This window comes from Balaenoptera ricei, chromosome 7 (genome assembly GCF_028023285.1).
Source record: "Balaenoptera ricei isolate mBalRic1 chromosome 7, mBalRic1.hap2, whole genome shotgun sequence".
Classification (NCBI taxonomy): domain Eukaryota; kingdom Metazoa; phylum Chordata; class Mammalia; order Artiodactyla; family Balaenopteridae; genus Balaenoptera; species Balaenoptera ricei.
Genome location: NC_082645.1, coordinates 36,298,398 through 36,316,986, shown reverse-complemented (window position 1 = coordinate 36,316,986; position 18,589 = coordinate 36,298,398). Strand labels below are relative to the sequence as shown.

Genomic DNA, 18,589 nt, shown 5'->3' with positions numbered 1-18,589 from the left:
CTTACTCCTGTATGGAAACAAGCTATCATATCTGGAAGAGTTTCTTCTCCAACATTCTTACTCAACTCCTTTGGAGGGGAATTTAAAATCTATATCCTTTGAGAAATCTTTTGCAATTAATAGAGATTTGTTATGCCATTTGCATCATCCCGTGCCACCTAATCAAGTCTAAGCCCTGTGTATAAACAACGACAGCAGTGCAGCTTGTGAATCCAATATTATTTTTGTTCCTTCCTACTGAATTTGTTATTTGATGTGCATTATAGTCATGCTTGCATTTTTGTTAACTGTCAAAGACTAAATGAGGAACTAAGACTAGCCATGCTCAGGGAGCATGTCATATTACAGTGGAACTGTGCCTTTCCAGTAGATGCTGGCTTTCCTTTTCCTGATAATCACTCAAAGGAAAGCCACATTTACTAGAAATTTTTAGATAATTTGTATTGACCATTTACTTGGGTTAACGTCTGCAAATTTTTAAAAAATTAATGAGTTCTTGACATCAGAAAGCTATAATTTAAGCAATAACTTGTACAGGTGAAAATCTTGATAAAACTATATTCAGTAGGCTTTGAAATTTTATTTTTCAATGAACAAGGAAAAGTAACATATTACAAACTGAAGGCTTAAATTTTAGCAACACCAAGTAAAACTCAGGCTATTTCAGGAAGATGAATAAAATAAAATAAGTTTAGTCATACAACACGAGCACTTACTGTACATAATGGAATACATATATTATTGTTTTATACAGAAGTAAAAGAATCATGGCCCTAAACTGGGGAAGAATACAACATTTATAATGAAGCCTGTGTTTGTCATATGGTTTTTATTAAGGATGGTGATCATTATCATCAGTGTCTATCTGAAAGTGATACTGTGCTAAGTACCTACCTTAGTGGCTTGCAGCAAAATAGACATTCATATACCTGTCCTTCTGTGGCTATTTCTATGCATCCAAGCTTCTTACCTGTCTCCTGGACTCCCCTTGCTGTCAAAAAAAAAAAAAAAAAAGGATATGCAATTACAATCTGAAAAGGAAAGAAAAAATACTTTTTGGCAGTGTTGTTGTTTTGTTTTTAACTGTTTATTCCCAAATAATCGTGTCTTCATGCTGGTTACCATCTTATGCCTGAACTGGAAGAAGAATCTTTGCTAGATGGGTGTGTATGTATGTGTGTGTGTGTGATAAAAATTCTTTGAAGACAGGAATTGGGCCCTACTCAGTTATAAATCAACAAGGCCAAACAAAGGCAGTGTACGTAGTAGGCACATAAAAGATTTTTATGGAATAAATGAAGTAATTTAATTAATCTTAAATTTTCTTTCTATTCTATATTATGCTGACTCTGTTCCACACTAACAGCATGAGAAATCAATGGCTGATAAAACTTTTTATCAGTCCCATACTAATGGTGCTAAATGCTTCATGGTTCCTCTATATATAGGACATGCTTCAAAGATAAAAATTACAAATGAATGTCTTATGTGTGCCCATTTTTATTTCTTTAAAGAAACTTATGAATCAAAAACTCTTCAGAAAGGATTTAAAGTAAACTAGAAATCCATATACTTTACAAAATAATATGCATACCCACTTATATTTATGGATAAAGGTGTGATGGCTATGTGAAAGCCCTAATTTAATTACACATCTTTTATCATATGTCTCAGCATTATCTTTAACCAGAAAGGGCATGTTTCTCAATGGCATCTCTTTGGTTGATTGGTTTCAATAATAAGCGTGCTGAAAGAATCTTTATATGTTATGCCATCCTAAATCTTCCCAAAGTCTCCCTTGATCAAAATATAATGGTGCTTAAATATGTTAGGCAACATGTACTCTACCTATTTGCATTATGTCAAATGAACTGGATCATTCCAATATGGTGTCGCATGTGCATGGAAGCCTGTAGCATTTTATAACAGGTGTTGAGGAAATGTACTTGACAGAGATATTGACAGTAAGGTCATATGTAAGCATAAACACTGAAAATATCAAGAAAAGTATATAGCCATTAGTGGCACAAGAAAGAAAAAAAACAATGTATAGGAGGAATCAGCTGTGGTCTCCCCCAAAACAAATACAACAACAACACACACACACACACACACACACACATTTTTTAAAGACGTTTATTTTGCCTCACAATAGTCGTTCTCTCTTTCTCTCTCTCTCTTATTCATTCTCAAATACGGAGAAAGAGAGGGAGGTCTGAGACAGAGGGAGGTCATTACATGGCAAAAAATAAAACCTACAAAGACAAAGGATATATATGAAGCAACACAAAATAACTGTTCTCTTAATGTTGTCAGCATGCATTTAACCTCCATCAGAATATTTAAAACATCTGATTGGTATTTTGGTTATTGATATGTAAGTCTCCCTCACTAGATAATATACGTCCTCTATTTCTGAATTCTTTGTAACACCTAAAATAATGCTATTAAACATAGTATGTGTTCAATAAATATGTTTTCCACCTGAATCTATTAATTTAAAAATTTAATACTTGAATTTTAATTTAAGTATTAAATCTTAAATACTAAGATTTAATACTAATCTTAGTATTAAAATGTAATACTAAGTTTAGTCAGTCTACTGAGAAAAACCCCGATTGTCTAATGGTTTATTAATGATTTAGTAAGGAAAAGTTCAGAAGAAAGATCTTAAATGTGACATAATTTTTGTTGACAGTTAGCCTAGACTATCAATATGACAATTATATTAGTATAGAACTAGTCATAAATTCTAGCATTTATGTCCTAAAACTTTTGTCTTTACGTAAGGTTTTAAATATATAGTCATAAAATACAAATAAAAAGTTTGGAATTTTAAAAAAGTATCTTAGATCTATTAAGTGCAAATGAATTTTAAAATGTACTTACAAGGTATAACAACACAATGTCCCAAAATCATGATATCTATGTATACATAAAAGTCTTTTCAGTCATTTTAAATAAACTTCAGGAATGTTTTCCAATTCTCAGCGAGGCAAGCATTCCAATTTTCTGCAGTATTAGCAGGGGTAACTAATGATGCCTAATTTTTGCCTGTAGTATTTCCTTCAATCTGCTTGTGCACTTTCAGTTTCTCTGGCAGCAGAAGCATTTGTAAATTTTCTGGTCACTAAGCACTCAAGTACAATTGTAAGTGATCAGTTTGCAATTGACCAGCAAGGAGAAAATATAGAAAAAAGAATGCTTGCACATATTTATAAATAAATGTCCATAAAAATCTTGAAAGCTCTATGTGCACGAAATGTTTGTTCTGTCTACTACCTTATTTTATCTAAAAAAGCTAGATGTTTATTGGAGAGAATATATTTCTTTAGAAAAATAAAATCACATATTTTGAAGGAGCTTTATTATATTCTATGTTTGAGAAACATCTTACTCCCAATGATTGCCCCATTTCCCATTTATCTTTATTTATTTTTGATAAAAAGTGCTATTTAAATTACAGTAAAATACAAAATGGTATCTTCTCATTACTTACCTTACAAGTCAAATACTTCAAATAATACACATCATAGATTAAAATGATCTTTCCAAACCTTGATATTTTTGTAATATATTTATCAACACAGCAGAGATGATATGAAAGTGCAGTTTTAATGAGAATGCATCCAACATTTAGAACTTCAAAAATTAAATGTTTACACAGAGAATATTTAGTAGAAGTAAAACTGTGCCATATTTTAAACTCAAGAAAAGCTGATACGGATTCATTGTAAACATCATAGTCACACCAAATTAAATCATTGCCCAGAACCTTCACAGTACCTTTTGGTTAGGCTGCACAGGGAAAGGTTCAGTTCCACCGAGACAGCCTTGTCACAGGGCAACTTTAGAGACATCGTTCGTAGAAACAAGCTTCCCAGAGAGCGGCTGTCATCATTCCCTGCACTGCAGACCCAGTGCAGAAAAAAAGTAGTAAAACATGCAGACTCAGGAACCTCAAAATGAAGGCTCCCCTAAGATAGTCAAAGAGCTCGTGCTGTGAATGAATGAATGAGTGAATGAGAGTTGTTGTTTCTGGATAATTCACAGATCAGCTTTTATCCAGACTCCTTAACACTTCAAAGATGACATCCCATGTGCATGCTTTGCTCATGTGTGTGTTTGTCACTTGCATTTGAATCTTGTTCAACTGATAAATCGTGAGGGTGCATTATTCAGCCGAGAGGATCTCTAAACACATAGGGCTTTGGTGAAACTGAGGTGCCAAATTAGCTTTAAAAATATCTTACATTATGGCTTAATTTGATGTTTTCATTGAAGTCCAGTCGTGCTGGCTGCCATTCAGTAGGCTACAGAAATCTGATAGATGATGAACACAGGGATATTACAAATGAATGAAAACTTGCCAACTAAAAGGAAACACGACGGTTATTTTTACCTATGCAGAGTACAAATGTCCTTTTTAGCTTCCTATTACTAAAAATCACACATCCTGATTCACAAACTCTTCTTTCATATTTTCAGGATATTTTAAATGATGATCTTAATGTGACAGAGACAAAACAGAGCCTCAGAGAGCATAGAATGTCCTTGGTGTTATTTAGAAAGAGGGTCTTCACTGGGCAGCAGAGAGACCCCTCTGGGAACACAGCTAGGCCAGCAGAAGGTGCCTTTAGAAGGAAATACATGTGCCGCTTTCCTGAGTCAGGGGCTGTCCTGCTCCAAGGTCTGGCAGGTAGAGCATGGTCTAGTATGGATTTCAAACCTCTGCTCCCTCTGCCTGGAGAATTTTCTGCCACACAAAAGCTGCACAGCTGTAAAAGGTGGTCCTAAATAAAAATAATTTACATCTTTGCAACTGCTTGCGAATTTCTGCCTTCTAATAATAATCTTTGTGGTGCCTAATTCTGAGCCCTGAAAGAAAACTGGAAAGGTTAAATTGATTAACATTAGAAAGAACATCAAGGTAAATCCAGGAAAAAAAAAAGAAAGGGAAAAAATTTATGTTGAAGGAAAGGGCCCAAAGATATAAAAAGAGTGTGAGGGAAGAGAAAGGGGAGTAAGATGGAAAAACCATTGTCTCATCAAGAAGCACGTGACATCATCAAAGTGGGATAATTTGCCAAGGACTATGTGCAGAGGTGTGGTTGGAGTGTAGGGAAACCACAAGGAATCGATACAAGAATGCAGTGCTAACAGCCTCAGGGATGCTGTTTGCCCCTGGACCTGAGGGGAAGAAGAAGAGTTCAGAGTCCAGGACCTCAGGCTGCTTGAAGAAGGGGAGAAACTTCTGTCAATGGATCAGCCTTAGTGCTTATTCAAGGTGACCTTACAGGGTGGGAGCCAGGAAAGACAAAAATAACCTCACTCCCCTCCTGCCCGCTGGTCTCCTGAGGTGCCTTCTCATTGGTCCAACCCAACAAAAGCCAGAGAACAAGGGATTCACACCCGTTAGCCTTGTAAGTTGAGAGCAGGCTGGAGTAAGGCTGAAGTGGACAAATATCTCATGGCGCTAAAGCTTGTTTGTTTGTTTATTTGTTTTTGTAAGAGGGATGAAAGGTGAAGGGAGAATGGGGGCATTGCCATCCTGTGAGACATTGTGAGGAACTAAATGTAGAGACTTTTTAGGATCTATCATTGTCAGGTGTATGATTCTTCCCTTAGTTATCTACTGCTGCCTAACAAATTACCTCAAAACACAGCAGCTTAAAACAGCAGATGTTTAACTTTTTTCTCTTTCGCTCTTTTCTTAATTGAAGTATAGTTGCTGTAAAATATTGTATAAGTTAACAGGTGTACAATATAGTGATGCACAATTTTTAAAGGTTATGCTCCATTTATAGTTATTATAAAATACTGACTATATTGCATGTGTTGTACAGTATATCCTTGTAGCTTATTTTATACCTAATATTTTATACCTTTTAATCTGCTACCCCTATACTGCCCCTCCCCACTTCCCTTTCCCCACTGGTACCACAAGTTTGTTCTCAATATCTGTGAGTCGGCTTCTTTTTTGTTATATTCATTAGTTTGTTGTATTTTTTAGATTCCACGTGTAAGTGATATCATACAGTATTTTCCTTTTTCTCTCTAACTTATTTCACTTAGCATAATGCCCTCCAAGTCCATCCATGTTGCTGCAAATGGCAAAGTTTCATTCTTTTTTTATGGCTGAGTAGTATTCTGTTGTGTATATATATATATATCACATCTTCTTTATCCATGCATCTGTTGATGGACACTTAGGTTGCTTCCGTATCTTGGCTATTGTAAATAATGTAACAGTAGATGCTTATTATCTTACAGTTTGTATGGTCACAAATCCTGCTTGGTTTATCTGGGTGCCTCTGCTCAGTGTGTCTCACAAGGCTTTACTGAAGCATGGGCATGTGCTTCAGTCACCCCAAGACTTGACAAGGTTGGGGGGCATCTGCTGTCTAGCTCACTCAGGTGGCTGTGGGCAGATCCATTTCTAAGGTGACTCACGTAGCCATTCATGGGACTTAGGTTCTTGCTGGCCGTTGGCTGGAGACATCAATTTTTGATGTATGGAAGTTTCTAGACGGCTACTCACAACACAGCAGCAGCTGGTGTCCCTCAGAGCAAGGGCTAAGAGAAAGAGACAGAGGGAGATAGCAAGAAACAGAGAGATCAGGTCTTTTTGTAAGCTAATTTCATAGGTGACATTCCATTAGCTTTTTATGGATTTTTTTTTATTGAGATAATTGTAGTCACATGCAGATGTAAGAAGTTGTATAGAAAGATCCCATGGCCCCTTTGTCCAGTTTCCCCCAGTGGTAACATCTTGCAAAACTACAGTAAAATATCACATCCTGGATATTGACATTGACATAATCCATAAATCTTACTCAGATTTCTCCAGTTTCACTTGTATTTTGTTGCATATGTAGTTAATTCCAGACAATTTTATCACATGTGTACGTTTGTGTAACCACCACCATAGCAAGATACTGAACAGTTTCATCCACACAATTATTTCTCATTTTGCTCTTTTATAATCATACCCACTTCTTTCTCCCCATTCTACTCTGCCCCTAACCCCTGGCACCCACTAATCTGTTCTCCATTTCTGTAATTGTGTCATTTCAAAATTATTATATAAATGGAACATTCAGCATGCAACCTTTTGGGACTGACTTTTTTCACTCAATAAAATTCTCTGGAGATTCGTCAAGCAGTATGTATCAATAGTTTGTTCCTGTTTCTTGCTGACTTGTATTCCAGGGAAGGTGTGTAACACTGCTTGTTTAATCATCAACATGTTGAAGGACATATAGGCTAATGTCAATTTTTTACTATTATGAATAAAGCTGCTACAAACGTTTGTGTACATGTTTTTGTGTGAAAATAAGCTCTTATTTCTCTGGGATGAATGCCTAGCGGTGCAATTGCTGGTTAATTGCATGCTTAGTCTTATAAGAAATATCCCAACATTTTTGCAATATTCTTTTTGTTAGAAGTGAGTTGCTAGGTCTACCCACACTCAGAGGGAATTTATAACAAAAATGCACGCACAGCAGGAGGCAAGGATCAGTGGGGGTCATTTCAGAGGTTGCCTAATACCTATCTTTGCTACCCCTTCAAGGTGTTTGAAGTTGTGTCTCTGTTTCTCTCAGATATGAAACCTTTTTATAAAATAGCCTTAAGGTGAAACCAAGCAGACCCAGATCGATTCCGGTTTGTGAAAATGCTTTGGTGAATTCTCCAATATTTCTGAATTTGATACTTCAGCTAACTCTTCTGCTTTTTGCTTAGCAAAAGACTTAAGTTGGGTCTATTTAAATAAGGGATAGGTCTGTGCCTGGCTAAAAAGATGACACACATTAAATTGCTGTGAAAGCTTCAAGATGAGAGCTGGGCTTTGGGCAGAGACAAACTTACTTCCCTTTCTTAATCTGACTCCTCTTCCAACCTACACCAAGTCTTTCTGTCCAGGTTAGCAATTTGAATCACACCATCGCTCTGCATCTGCCATCTGCCCCAGGCAGCATCTTCTGTCCCACCCTGGTCATCCTGGGGAGGACTTGAAACAGCGATTCCACACTTGTCTCCCACACCAATTTCTCTGATGATTTGGAGAACTTAGGTGCATAAGCATGGAGTGACAGTAAGGGCTTATTTGTGCCTAATTCTGAATAAGGAAGATTAGTAAAAATTCAGTCAAATTGTTGTCACTCATAATGTGTACCACATAAATATTAATCTAAATAATCACAATCAAAAATGTCCAAACAATATTATGCAATTGAGCCCAACATCTTAATAATATTCTTAACTTTTTTAAAGAGATACATTAAGAATAAATTTAGAAACAAATATTAACCTTAAATGTGAACATTCTATTCCAAACGAAGATGTGACTGGAAATAGTTATTTCTGTCTGTTAATTTCTCTCTTGCTTAACATCACTATTGGTAAGTTCTCGTCAACCCTCATCATTCCCCACTCTGTTCCTCACAGCGAAGGTCCACTGCTAAATCTTCCACAGAATGTATCCTACAGCACATCCTATTCATTGATCTAATCCATCTTACTTTTATCACACTCTGCTTTTTTTTTTTTTAAAGGTTTGCATTTTTTCTTTTTTAATTTATTTATTTATGGCTGTGTTGGGTCTTCGTTTCTGTGTGAGGGCTTTCTCTAGTTGTGGCAAGCGGGGGCCACTCTTCATCGCGGTGCGCGGGCCTCTCACTATCGCGCCCTCTCTTGTTGCGGAGCACAGGCTCCAGACGTGCAGGCTCAGTAATTACGGCTCATGGGCCCAGTTGCTCCGCGGCATGTGGGATCTTCCCAGACCAGGGCTCGAACCCGTGTCCCCTGCATTGGCAGGCAGACTCTCAACCACTGCGCCACCAGGGAAGCCCACACTCTGCTTTTTTATTTTTATTTTATATTGGAATATAGTTGATTAACAATGTTGTGCTAGTTTCAGGTATCACACCTTGCTTTTGACTCCTGTTTCTCTGCTGATTAGCCTCAAAGTCACCTTATATTCAGACCATGGCCTCAGACATCAATGTAGTAAAAAAATAGTGGAGTGGACATAACTCGAAATAAGGCAGGGCAGGTAATCACAGCAAGTCCTGGGAAGTTAGAAAAAAAGTCAGACAGGTACAATCCCATTTACAATTCAGACATCACGAGTTTTATTTTCTCTAATCTACCATCCTTTTATGCTGCCAGGTCTTTATATACATGTTTCCTTCAGCTTAAATATTCTTCTGCCCATGTTCACTTTGCTAATTCTTTTCTGGTCACTGTTCAAACATCCTTTCATGAGAAGCCATTCCTTGATCATCCAGACCAGGTTAGATACCTGGACATACACTTCCATAGCTCTTTGTCATGGCCGTTTGCAACATAAATCATCATTCTGAGCTCATGTCTAATGCCAGCTTCCCCACTAGCTTGTAAATCCCGGGCAGATAGGTAAAATATTGTTTTATTTACTACTGTATCTCTACATTCAGCACAGTTACTGACACATATTGAGTATTCAATAAATAAATTTTAGGTAGTTAATCATGTCTGAGTTATTCAGTGATAAAAGCCAATGAATTTCTCATAAAATAGGCAAAATTCCAAGCAAGAACCCTGTCAGGATGAGTAGATCTAAGAATGAGTAGCAGGAATCCAGTCACAAGCACTAAGATTCAAAAACATGTCTCTAAACACTAAGAAAATTGCACCAGGGAGAGAAAGATCTCTGTCACAGAGGGACCATGGCACTGGGTACCCCTGTGCAATGTACAAGGGTACATTGTGTGTGTCAAGTTCCTAAGAAATGGAATGTAAGACATGAACTTACTTTCAAATAGTCTTAAGCCTAGTTACAGGAACTGCATATTCCAAACAAAAATAAGATTTATTTGATGCTGAGACATCATATTTTTTTCCACCTATGAACCAGATTTATTCCAGAGACCAAGCCAGTTTTGTGACTGAAGTTGAGGGGTTAGTGAGACGACTCTGGGGATTGAAAGATTGTGTGCAAAGGCATCTGAGCTCACCATGATCTTTCCTATTATAATCAATCATTCTTCAAGTCCCTCTTATTGCACAAAGAGATAACTAAGGAATAGCTTCTTGGAGAATCTCAAAACTTACCCTCCCTTGGGATTCAATATCTACAATTCACTTTTCACTATATCTCCAAAGTTTTTCAATTATGTGTGTATCATACATAAACTTTAATGCTTTCTTTTTCATCTGAGAGTATAAATGTTCATCAGAGTTATTTTTTTTTAGCTTGTCAATCTCTCAGATAAGTGTATACAACCACCCATATGTGAGACAGTGGTGCTAGATGAATTATGCAATTGTGTATGAAGGATAGCTTGCTGGAGATGTTAAAGATAATGTGAAACAAATACTATTTTCCTCTCTTTTGGGAGAAGGGTGCCCATTATAACTGGCACGAAGCATCTAAGCGCTCCATGGAAGCCTCATTGACATTCCCCAACTAAACTACTTTAACTTCAAAGTGTTCTTGTTGTTAAAATCAACTACATTACCTTGATAAATTTCATTTCCTTTTCCAAGGCATCTTAAGTTAAAAGAAAAAAAAGAGGAAGTGAATTTCTATCTACCCGACTAGACCAATAGAGACTAGATAGAAGTTCAATAAAACCATTATAGTTTTTGTAATAAGATTAAATCAGCTCTTGATTGAAGTACACAAGGCACTTTTTGCCAAATTATATTAGGCCCTTGGCAATTGCCACCATTTTAAGGGAAAGGTTATTATTGAAGGCTATTTTCCCATATTACAAACGCTACACTTTGATGAACCCTAAGTGCTGCAAAATATCTCAATGGATGTCTTTGAGAAATGAGTCACTTTTCTGATGGTAGGATAGTTGGTTATCAATTTTCCTGTAAGTTTTATACATGGTTGTTAATTTTCCAAACTGCAACACTGATAAACTAACCCTATTCTAGCTACAATAATTTCCTAAATATCAGGCAGGCCCCTTTCCCTCAGAGTCCTCCATTAGCTGGACATTACTGTTTTTTTCAAGCATTGTATCTATGTTCTATGGAATCTAGATTTTTCCCCTAAATAAGAAAAACTTAATGTTTGTTACTATTTATTTAATAATAAATCTCTTATATATGGAACATAATATATATTTTATCTACTAGTGTCTGTTCTTATTTCTATAAATAGAATCAATGTCCTTTAAAATTGTGAACCATTACTTTCACATCATCTGATATATGATAAGTAAAAAATAAAATCCAGGTTCATTGAAAACTTCATGTGTATCAATAGCATTATGACTTTAATGAGGTAGTATTATATTTTTAAAAAACGTTACTTTTATTTCTGGGGAAAAATAATACTAAGTTATTATTTGTATTGAATAGTTACTTCACTTTTTATTACCTGTTAATTGCAATTTGCATATAGAATCAAACTTTTCAATGACAAAAATGTTGTCTAATTCTAAAAGAAAAGATTTTGAAAAATTGGCTATCATAAAAATTTTATTTTTGGTCAAATGTAAATTTTCTCTACGTACCAATACCTCAAGATATTAATTAATCAGTTAATATTAATTAATTGAACTGAAAACATGCTGGTATGAATGACTTTTAAAGCAATACTATATTTTTAATGTTTCAGTTATTTTAATTAGTGTTCTCTGTTAGAAATTTAGGGCACCAATTTGTGAGGATAATCTTCATTTGTAAGAGAGAACACTGAACGCAGATAATCATGGAGCTGGGAACAGCTATGATTGGTGGCATACTTTGAGAGTCCAGAGCTTTGCGATGAATATTGCACTGCTCTGTAACCTGGTATTTTTTTCTCTGTGTCCAGAATCTCATCTTGGTGGCTGGGCTTATGTAGCTCCTTCTTGAAGTAGGCATCAATGCAATGTTTGGGTATTTTCAGTTCAATTTTGGTGGAGGGGGCAATGACAAATTTCTTTTGTGTTCAGCATAGAGAAACTAAATTGAGGACCAGAGATCCAATTACAAGTAGCAAGCTGCTTCAGGAAAGCCACATTTTTGCCTCTGCGGTGACCAGTAGAGTTGATCTGTAAATGACACTATCTCTAAGTTTTCTCACATGGTAACAAAAGGGTTTTTTTCAGTGGCTCAACGGCTTTTCAGTCACCTCTTCAGTAGGATAATAACTAGATATATTGCCAAGTTTGAACACTTGGGTGCCACCATTCTTGTTACCAGCAACTGGCTTGTGACAGTAGCAAGAACCATCCCCTTTTGCCTCTCAATGTTGGATTTAACTGCCGAACTTTTCCTCTTGCACATGGCTTTCCTTGGATGGGGAATACCTGCAGATTCCTCTGACTAAGACAGAATTTCAGCTGTAGTGGGTTTCCCTTTCTTGGGCATTTTTGCGCTGTGGTTATCCTTCTTAACCTTGCCACTGACCTCACCTTTCCTTTGCTTTTTCCTCCTTAGTGTCTGGGTTTTCAGCTTTATTTTACCACCATCTTGCATGACAGGAGAGCACAATACAATTTTTGAGAGTCTTTTTCTTCTTACAATTCTAAATAATTAGAATTCTAAATAGTAATATTGATACAATGGTTTCCATCTAGTTTTATTTTTCTTAGTAAAAAATAGAAGTTAAAAATATTTCATTTGGTGAAATCTTGACTCTTAGATCCATTCACTTTATATTACGTTGCTGCGACACAATCAATCTCACATTTCCCCGTATGGCTATACCTATACATATGACAAAATCCAATGTAAGGAAAGGAAATAGTGAAAAAAAGGGGGGGCGGTGGGAGAGTCTAAAAACTAGAACCAGAGATTTTTCATCACCTTTAGTTAATGCTAATGCATTTCTTACAATTCAAATCATTAAAATTCCTAACAATGTTTTCTGGAACCAACAGTTGTGAGCGTATTGTCAGCACTGCAAGCAAGCATTCAATGTGAGTTTCTATTCTAATAGAAATCTTGATATGCTCTTTATCATATACATGCTACATAAAATAAATGGGATTTTTCTAGAGTTCCTTTTTTCTCTCTGTAATAAACAGGAGTACCAATGAATGATGGAGTTGAATACCCTGCTGTTTATTTCTATGTTGCAGAAAACATAGAAAGGGCATCAAAAATAACTAGTGTTTATAGTACTTGGAAAGTTTGTGATGGAATTACACATTGTAAAATTAGCTAATTGACAAAGTTGTTATAACACTGAGTTTGCATTTTATATTTTTTAAATATAAACACAAAAATGAAACTACATATATGAGATAGTCATGAGACTGGTATTTGTACCTGCTATTTAATATAACTGAATGTCTTTTTTCTCCATATGTGGTATTTTTAATGCTCTTTACTAGTATATATTCATAAGGTTTCAGGTACAGAACTATATAATTAGTATTTTAGCTAACTGAGAAATATTACACAGGTACTTTATTAATCATTTTAAGCAAACCAAGGATAAGACATTTGTCATTCATTGTTGTATTGATATGTATACTAAACATACATATGTATATGCACACATATGTGAATAAATAACTGCTCTTCAAAGAATTAAAGTAAATATTAAAAAATTCTTAACACCAAAAATATAAAAGATAAAGGTTGGTATTTATCTTATGATTCAGAAGATTCTACTAAATTTCAACTTTAGGCAAATACATGATATCATGGGAAAGGCATTTCAAAAAATTCTTGTTATCAACTCGTTTATATGGTATTTGCTTCTTCTTGAGACTCTAGGATTCAAAAATTATTCCAGTTTTAATTTAGTTTAAGACTCATGAGGGAAAGGGCAGTCATTTTTATTTTGGATTCCCAGTTCTGTAAACTTTACCTCTAATGCAATCCAAAAAATCCTCAAAGATGTCATCTGGTTCATTTATTGATAAGGCTTGTAAGGTACAGAGGCCTATAACGCATGGATCCTGAAGAAAGACAACATGGCACAATGAAAAGAGCTGGGACCTTTAAGCATAGGTGCAAATCTTTGCCCTGACACTTATTAGGCATGTGAATTTGTGCAGGTTAGTCAACCATAAAGGTGCCAAATCAGCCTCATCCCTAACCCATTTTGTTCCAGATGGTTATACAGAATGATAGAATGTGTGCAAACATCTCCACTTAGTGCTAAGCTCATTTTTGTCAAGCCCAAGCCTTATTCATTTTTCCATAAGCCATATTTCTTACTCAAGGGATGTGTGGATATTATAGAAAAGATGAAGTGGAATTCATCAATTGTAAAAGGAGATCACTGTAGAAAAATGACAATGAAGAAAGGTCAGTAGATAATACCTAGACTACTTCATGAAGAGCAAACAACTCAGAAGTATGGGCTAGTGGTGCTAGCTTTATAGTCTACCTGGGCCAAATGAATCACACCTTCGTGAGATAGATTTCTCCTGGGAAACATTTTTAGTCACACATCCTGCTCCACCTTAAATTTATTCTGTTAAAAAAGAAATCTCATACCTAACACATCTAGTTTAAGGTTTGAGCTCTGCAGCATATATTTTAAACAGAGAAAGCCAAAGTCCTTACACAGTTTTCATCATTAAAAAGGCACATCTTCAGTAAAATTACAATAACGGTAGCAGTAGCCTTATCTGTTCTCTGCCAGGTAAACACCAATAATATTCTAAAAGCAATCTCTTAAAGATAGTTCTAATCCTTGCTGACTTACATGGCAAATATTTCTTTGAATGGAATTACAGCTTGGGGAATAGAGGCAGAATGAAGGAAAAAAATCCTTTCTAATATAGTTATACAGACCTGACATCTAAGAAACAGTGGCTGACTGTGGCAAAAGTTTGACTCAAGAGTATTGCTATGTGCTTTCTTTTTTCCAAATGCTGCAAATAAGGCAAACGGCTTTCTTACAGCAGAGCCAAAAATACAGAGTAAAATACAGCAGAGACCAAAAATTTATATTAAGTTCTTCATTACATTCGTTGGGAAGTTGAAGCAGTAGTCAAATATGATGACTTGTAAAAATACATTCTAGGATTTGTTCATCTTCTTATATGTGAGCTTAGTCCAGAAGTTAAGTCTAATCACAATTAAATTGGCATAGACTTTCTATCTTGAAAATAATCTAGCAAGATGAAAGCAATAAAAATACACACTAGGTTTGCAGTTGGATTCTGCCCAGGATAGAGTTATAAGACAGAGTTATATATTTAAGCCATTAATAACATGAACTATCAGTAAGAAAGTCACTGTATTGAACTCAAAGCATTATCATATTTGGCAGATATGTTTTCTTAAATCTTAGGTGCATTATTTTTCAGGTCATTTGGTCCCTTTTAGAAAACTACAATTTATCACCACCATGTTTAACAATCGAGTGAACTGTCACATTTCTAAATAATGTACATATTTTAGGCATCCTGCTGTCATTTTGATAAAGTCATTTTACTTGGGAAAAGAGTTACTATTTTTCATTCATCACAGATTGCTTCCGAGGGTCATTTCAATTTCTTTTAATTGTACTTAAGTGTTTCTGCCCCTTTCCCCTTGGTGTTTGTTAGTTGCTTTTAATGTGATTTCAGAATTGTAAATGGCTCAACATATTGGTAAGTGAATTTTTTAGGGTTTTTTGTTTTTTTTTTTCCCATCTAGATCAGTGAAGTAAACTGGGTGAAAGTAGAGAGTGGCATTTCTTCCTAACAGGTTTTCATTAAAGGAGGTAGTGAGTTAATGCAAATTTTTCCTGAGAGCATAGTTTACAGAATATGCATTTCATCAATACTATTAACTCATTTGTGCTTTAACTAATGTTTTCTTAAGATCCATGTAAGTTTTTCCAGCATGATGCTTTTACTACTATTATTTGCACTGCTATTAGGATCAGGGAAATCTAGCTAAAGATTTCCATTACCATTTTATGGGTGGTAAACTCAAATGTTAACAGGGGCTAGGCAGGTATGTAAGGGGCAAAAATGGCTCACTGTCAAAGAATAAGAAATAATAGGGACTGAGAAGTCTCATCCAAAGGGATCAGCTGTTACTCAGTCTTGACCTATAAGAGTCAACCATCAGGTCGACCAGAATATGTCTCTGGGCCAACTTCAGCCTGCAGGCTATCAATCTGTAACCGTTGTTTTAGAGATCAATTTGTTGAGGGTTAAGTAACATAAACCAAACTAGGCTGGTGTTTGTGGGAAGGTCGAAGCTTAGGAAGATGAACTCTAGCATCAATGGCTGGCTTCATGGGTGCACAATCTGGGTCGTTGGAGGAAGCCTCACATTTAGAGGGCCCACGCTTGTTTCAGTGGTCTGCTGTGTGGTCTTGAAATTCTTATTACTTTTGAACAAGGGGCACCCCAGATTCATTTAAAACAGGGTGCAGTAGATTACATGGTTGGTTCTGATCTTGTTCAAGGAAATATTTGAAGCACTTTTCTCCTGAATGAGTGACTATACCTCTCTGCAAACTTCATTAACTACTGGGGAGTGTTAGAAATGGAGGGATTACTATGCTATTGTCAATCTGCTCAGCTTATTTCTTTTGTGGATTTGAATATACTGGTTGCCTTCTCCCCATTACTCTCTGTATTCTGTATTACTTACCTGCAAAAAGAAGGCAAGTTGTCTGATTCATCACAGAAAGAGACTAAGGTAGAAAATCAGTAGTTCTAGCTTTAAAATTACTTGATTGGCTAAAAGATGTAAGGATTTCCCAAAGATAGACCAACGGCTTCCTTTCTTTCTTTGAATTAAATACAAAAAATTAAAAAGATTAAAAAAATATTTTAACCCCCAATGATATGGACAAACATGGTTTTCACCCCTCTTAGTTGTTTCTTATTTGTATGTGGAATATATTATCACTTAAATTTGTCATTAGAATTGGCCATTACTAGTGATTTACACCTAATATCTGATTTTAGAGTCAGTCATCTCTCTGAAACAGAGTCAAGTACAGCACAGACTTCTCTGGCATTCACTAAAAAGCCATCTAACCTTTTTGTAGATCCCTAGACACCTGTAATCCACCAATTTCCAGCTCATAGAAAAAAAAGGGATGAGCATTTAACTTTGAATCTTGGGAGCAGAACTCTTAGCTGGATTAATTTATTTTTCTTACCCATCAATGTTTTAGATTTATATCCACTTTCCTGTTATATTTGATGCCAACCCACATTCCTCTGTTGTGGTGCAGGTATGACTAAGTACTGTCTCGTTCCGCTGAATCGAGCTTCATTTGTCTTGGGTTCTACAGGCTGGCTGCATACATGACAGCACACAGTGACAGTAATTTGCACTGATCTGCCCCCACTGCTAGTCCTGCTGCTACAAATAGCAATTGATTATTATGCTGTAGTGTTATTGACTGTCACTATGAACACAAGATTTATTTCATTTTTAAAGTAACTTGCTGCAGATTTGTTTAGTACAAAAGCAAAACAGGGAAATATTCATTTCTAAGAATTATTTGCAGTCACAAATGTAACTTTAAATCCTGGTCATGAAACATTTACTTTAAATCATAGTAAACAAAAACTTTATTGTGGTATTTATTTTAGTGTAATGTAAATAAATAATTTCCAAAAGCCATAAGAAAATCAGTATAAAACTGAAATATTTTTCCTATCCCCAATTTCAGAAGAGATACACACAGAAAATGACTAGATACCTTTTCATCTTTTATTTTTTTCCTTATCGGTAAATGCTTTCTCTGTTCAAAAAAAAAGTTGGAATCCTATTTCATACACATTTATTTCTTGACCTATCTGCTATTCTGAAGGTCTCAGTTCTTCCAGGACCCTATAGTATCTCACCCTTTTTACTCTTCTTTCCCCACAAATGACCAGAAAATGTTGTTGTGTTTAGAACTACAATTATGCAGATTTGTGGAGTTAATATCTATTGAGTGCATTGGTGACCGATATATCTTAATTTGTAAATGTGTGCCTTCCTAAACTGCACATTAAACTTTCTCTATTCTTTAAAGCACATTATTAGGTAGCAAAACTGATTTATTTTATTATGCTGTGCCATCATGAATCTTATGTCTTGACTACACCTGCAAGTATACTATTTCTGTCTGAAACTAAAAATTTGAGTTGTATGTAACACAAAGTTTAGAAAACAAAAATAGAAAGAGAACTACAGAAAACCTCAAAGACCTAACTGTCTAGTGCCTCTCTGCTCTCTGAAGGACACTCTGGGGCAAGTACAGTTCATGATTGAATGGGCCTGTGAGAACTTCAACATTCCTGAGTGGAACAACCAATGGATGGATTCTTATAGTTTGGGATAACAGAAGAGTTTTAGAGATCCTGTCTTGCCATTTAATTTGAATTCCTTTGGTACTTTATTCCCAAGTATTTTATTTTATTAAAAAATAAATAGAAATCTTTTTATCTGATCAGAGGTAACTGGAAAGAAATACTTAAATTCAATATTTTTTTGAAAGGTAATCTATTCCCAGGTCTGAACTATACTGTTACCGGGGAGGCTCAGCTATTTGTGGTTAGAAAGTGATTTCACCTTCTATTTTGAGATTCCCCAGCATCCATAAATCTGCCGAATGCAATTGTAAAAGCATATTTGTGCTAAAATTGCTGTTATCGCTAGATAATTTAACTTTTCTCTGTACTAACAAAGGAAGAAAAGT

At 35.6% G+C, this 18,589-nt stretch overlaps 1 pseudogene; it reads right to left on the bottom strand.

The window, feature by feature from the left end:
• Nucleotides 1–11,647: 11,647 nt before the first annotated feature.
• Nucleotides 11,648–12,462, bottom strand: LOC132368426 (large ribosomal subunit protein eL6-like; annotated as a pseudogene).
• Between the last annotated feature and the right edge of the window lie 6,127 nt (nt 12,463–18,589).